Genomic DNA, 6,000 nt, shown 5'->3' with positions numbered 1-6,000 from the left:
CAAAAATAATCAAGAATAACTGTCAATGTCTCAAGTATAAATAAGCTTGCATCTTAAAAAAATAGATGCAGAATCACTCACATATCTACTCATTACTCTTTGTAATCCTTAGGATAGGGTTTAGTCCTAGTTTGTGATTTATCTACTACTTTAATGCATCAAAGTAGCTTTTGTTTATTGTAATTCGCAGTTAAATGTATGTAGGTTCAACCATTGATGATAGCTTTTTCATTTGATTTTACTCTTGTATTTACACTGGTAGTAGGTTGACTTGGTTAACCTTAATTTGTTGTATATCGATATTTATTCCATCTAATCAGTAGTATTTTCCTAACTACTGAAATCACAACATTACATGTTAGAATAATGAAGTCATCTTCGTTAAGGCAAGTAATATATGACTTTTAAGGAAGGAAAGTCAAAGGACATTATCAAAGCATATTGGTACCCATCAATACAACGTTGGACCAAAATCATCTATACAATGTTGGACCAAAACCATATGTAATTTTGAAAAATGAACAAACCATAGCAAAATTCTATACAATCATTTCACAATAAATAGATAAAATTCAAAAAACTTCAGATAAGAATTACTCTAAAATTTTACTAACTCTTTCTTTTGATCAACACTAGCAATTTTCTTTTTAGCTTTTGCTTTGAAAGTACAAGGACATTTACATCAAACTTTTTCATAAAGGTGGTGGTCCAAGGATACTGTGGCTATTCTGACAGGAGCAAACAAGGGGATTGGGTTTGCTATAGTGAAGAGATTGGCACAACTAGGATTGATTGTGATTTTAACTGCTAGAGACATAGAGAAAGGGCACAAAACAAAAACTAAAGAGAAATATCAAAACCAAACAACAAAAATCATGATACACAAATATATCTTAACACTATATACACTAACACTAGCAAAATCCACTAACACTATATACACAAAACAATCACCAGACCCTTACCTGACATTTTGGAGGTGCAAATGTGCTGAGATTGTTGTATGAGTGAGAGGAGGAGTGAAAGAGGAGAAAACTACAATGAGTGTTGGTGTATCCCCTGCTGAATGTGTGTATGAGACCCAGAAAAAAAATTAGATCTGATATAGGGACCCAAACATAATTGCCACGTGGAATACTTGTTCACCACAATTTGAAAATCGAGTTTCTGAGACTCAGTTTCACTTTTAGCAAACCGAGTCTCTAAAACTTGATTTCGATGTGGCATCTACGTGTAATCTTGCAGCATAGATATTGAGCTTCTGAGAGTCGTGTATAAAAATTAAGTGTATAAGACTCAATTTTCACGTGTACAATGAGCCACATCAGGAAGCCTAAGAGCATGAAAATCGAGCCTTAGAGGCTCGGTTTATAAGCCAAAAATCAAGCCTCTGAGGCTCAAGATGTTAGAAAATTATATAGTTTCAAACAGTGGCCTACTAACTAGATAGTTGGGAAAATGAAATTAGTTACCCAGATTCCCCACTTTTAGTCAAACTAATCGCAGACCTGCGCGTTGCGCGTGATAAATTTGTTTATGATAGTGTTATTATTATATATTATGAATTATTAATATTTTTCTATGCATTACTACTCAAGCTACATTATATATGTATGATCAATATATTGCAGGATTCATGGTGATTGGAGGTTTTGGTGATGGAATTAATTGTGTATTATTAGAGATTAGTATTTGGAATAGAATGTGGAAATTTTATTTGTTGGACATACTTGAAGAAACAATCCAACTTTTGAACTTGCAATTTAATAGATAATTCATAATCAACCGGTAGAAAATATGAACAATCTACACAACCAAAAGATAATATAAAATATATTTTAGCATAGCCTTTTCATTTTATTTATAATTGAGAGTTAGACATTCTTGAATAAGCAATCCAACTTAAAAACATGCAAATTAACAGGTAACCTGTAAGCAACTGGTGGGTAAAATAGTAATTAAAACGGTGACAGGTGTCCACATCATTGAACACCAAGACCTTTTTTTTTTTTTTTTTTTTAATGAATGAACACAAACACTTGCATGCAAATACACACAATCAAAAAGATCTAATATTTTATGTTTTGGGGTGCATTGATTTTGCTGTCATCTATTTATAGTGTCTTCTTGGTTGTTAAGTAAGTTCATACAAGAAACATGAAGAGCATTTTTCTAAGACTATTTGAAGATTCCTGCCATATGCAGTTCCATTATAAATGAAACCATCACAAGATAAGACCCAACCCAAATACTTAAACCAACCTCATTTTTTAGACCAACATCATTTTTTTTTAATCTCTCTCTGTTTTTGGTTTTAATCTCCCTTTGTTTTTACTCTTTCACTTTGTGTTAAAAGCTTCCACTGCCTATTTTAGCACTGCCCCGAATTCTCACCTACATGCTCTATATGCCATCCTTTTTTTTTATCTTTTTCTTTTGTTTTTTTTTTTTCCTTCTACAATTCAAAATTTATGAACCCAAGAAAGACAACTTGAGGATCCCTATCTTTTGCACTATTTTATCCCCCCTTAACTTTTATACTCTCCTAAGCTACCCATTTCACTGATCAATGACATATATTCAATCTCATAGAGATTTAAGCTCTGATTTGTGTCTTTGAAACAATTCTAGAAGTAGCAGTATCTCTTCATTAAATGTTTTGTCTTAATTATAGAAAGCCATTTGATTACACCCACCTAAAAATCATTTCAAATAAGTGGTGGATAATATGAACAGCTTACACCACCAAAAATAATATGAGGACTATTTTAGTAAAACATTTCATTTTATTTACAACCGACATTTAGTGATACCTGAAGAAATATTCCAGCTTTTGAACTTGCAATTTAATAGATAATCTGTAATAAATTGGTAGAAAAACTGAACATCTTACACAACCCAAAGATAACATAAAAATTATTTTAGCATATAGAAAGATAATATAAAAATATGTTAGCATAACATTTTCATTTTATTTATAATTGAGAGTTGGACATACTTGAAGAAACAACTCCAACTTTATTTACAATGAAATTTCCCAGCAAAGCAACTCATTCAACAATGTCCTATTTCTTTTGGATAATTCCTTTGGTTACATAAACTGTTTGGTTGACAATGGAATTTCCTAGCAAAGCAACTCATTAAACAATACACTGCAGAAAAGGAGAAGTAATATGTTTTGAGTATGTGCAATTGTATCAAGCCCTGATCACTCATATATACGTTTTTTTATCCAAAAATACTGCTACTTCTGCCTCCATAGTGGTAATAGCTTTGAATCTGTCTATGACACTTGTGAATCACCAATAAATAAATAAGAAAAAAAAATGTAATGCAAGAATGAATAAAAATGATATAAGAATTTAAATCATTTAACTTATTTTTAGTGTACTTCCAAATACATGCGACCAAATCTAATAGTGGAGAAGTTCTTGAGTAAATGCAACTTATCTGATCAGGGTTTTGCATAGATGCCTTTATGATATGAGTACATAAAGTGTAATCATTCAATTATCATTGGCTTGGGCATGTACATTTTTACAAATGCCTCTGATTAAACAGCATGCAATAGTACTCTAAAAACTGTCAAAATCAAAATTTATATATTCCCTATTGAGATACTACCAATAAAAAATTGCCTGCAATTTAGGTCTTCCCTCCAATTTCATTAAAAAATTGCCATTAAAAATATATCATTCTCACATAAAAAAGATCTATAAAATTAATTAAAAATATTTTTTTCATTAGTTAATTACATACTTTCAACTTCAAATATTAAATGGGAAAGACGTATTGAAAATATGTGAAAGATGTATTGCTCAAAAAAGAACTAAAGACGTAATTTATAAAATCTTTGAACTAAAGAACTAATTTGCTCTTTTTTTTTTATAACTAATTTGAACTAAAGAACTAATTTTTTGAAGGATGTAATTAACTAATTAACTAAAGGAGTAAAACATTTTACAATTCATCTTTCAAGTTAATTAAATATTTAATGGGAAGTTGAAACTTGCAAGTAAGAACCACCTAGATTAATAGGATGCATAAAATGTTTACTATAATGTTTTGCTCTTCTTGAAAGACGTATTTTAATAGGATGTATCAACTTCCCAGACGTATTTTAAGTTAATTACATATTTAATAGGAAGTTGAAACTTGCAACGACATATTTTATAGACCCACCCAGATTTTTTACTATAATAACGGTTAGTAAATCAGACCTACCCATATTTCTAGGATGAATAAAAGATGGCATGTCATTATAATCCCATCTTGATACATCTTAGGTGGGGAGAGAGATTTAAGCCTTATAAATCTCGATTAAAAAACTTAATCTTAGCACAAAATAAAAACGCTTGCACAATGACTTAAAATCAAAACCATGAATATCAAACCATGTTTAAACCAAAGACCATGATAAACACAATTATGCAGAAAAATTATTGCAGAAAATTGAAACACTAGGAAAACAATTTGCTTTGATTCTAAAACCCAATCAACACGTTATACAATCATGATATTGAAGTAGGCTATGATACCAATTGTTGGAAAAGAGTGAAAGCAAACACCACAACACTATACTAAGAAATCAAAGTCACACTAAGTCGTTGGAATCACATAGAATTAAAAACCCAGCAATTTTAAAAAAAACTCAAAATGGACAGACCCAAAAGAGTTAGAGCTCCAATTAAAAAACCCAGCAATAAAAAATTCAACACCCTAACAAGGAGGCGGTAAACAATCAGCCACACCATAGCAGCCTTATAAATCTCGATTAAAAAAAACAATCTTAGCACAAAATAAAAACGCTTGCAAAATGACTTAAATTCAAAACCATGAATATCAAACCATATCTAAACCAAAGACCATGATAAACACAATTATGCAGAAAAATTACTGCAAAAAATTGAAACACCAGGAAAACAATTTGCTTTGATTCTAAAACGCAATCAACATATTATACAATCATGATATTGAAGTAGGCTATGATACCAATTGTTGGAAAAGAGTGGAAGCAAACACCACAACACTATACTAAGAAATCAAAGTCACACTAAGTCGTTGGAATCACATAGAATTAAAAAACTAGCAATTTTCAAAAAACTCAAAATGGATAGACCCAAAAGAGTTAGAGCTCCAATTAAAAAACCCCGCAATAAAAAAATTCAACACCCTAACAAAGAGGTGGTAAACAATCAGCCACACCATAGCAGCCTTATAAATCTCGATTAAAAAAAACAATCTTAGCACAAAATAAAAATGCTTGCAAAATGACTTAAATTCAAAACCATGAATATCAAACCATGTCTAAACCAAAGACCATGATAAACACAATTATGCAGAAAAATTACTGCAAAAAATTGAAACACCAGGAAAACAATTTGCTTTGATTCTAAAACCCAATCAACATATTATACAATCATGATATTGAAGTAGGCTATGATACCAATTGTTGGAAAACAGTGGAAGCAAACACCACAGCACTATGCTAAGAAATCAAAGTCATACTAAGTCATTGGAATCACATAGAATTAAAAAAACCCAGCAATAAAAAACTCAAAATGAACAGACCCAAAGAGATAAAACTCCAATTAGAAAAACCTAGCAATCAAAAATTCAACATCCTATGAAAGAGGCAGTAAACAATCATCCACACCACAACACGAAAAAGGCAGTAAAAAGAGGGGGGGGGGGGGGGAAACATCAAGCAAAAGAATGGACCATAAAAAAAACTGGGACTTAGAGATACGTCAACCGAATCATCCAGCCTCTGTCAGTATTTATATAGTAGTGTGAGGAGAGGAAGATAGGAAGGAAGGAAGACAGAGAGGCCACCATTAGAAGGGAGAGAGGCTAGCATGAATTAAATGTGAAACTGTAGAACAAAGTGGGGAAGGGGAAAGAACTAAAACATGGGGAGAGGAAATTGAAACCGTGCAGGAAAACAAAAAGTTGAAACCGGGAAAACAGAGGGTTTTAAAAGGTTTCAATTGAAAAGGC

Source organism: Quercus lobata, chromosome 3 (assembly GCF_001633185.2).
Source record: "Quercus lobata isolate SW786 chromosome 3, ValleyOak3.0 Primary Assembly, whole genome shotgun sequence".
NCBI classification, from domain to species: domain Eukaryota; kingdom Viridiplantae; phylum Streptophyta; class Magnoliopsida; order Fagales; family Fagaceae; genus Quercus; species Quercus lobata.
This window is presented reverse-complemented; position numbering follows the sequence as displayed.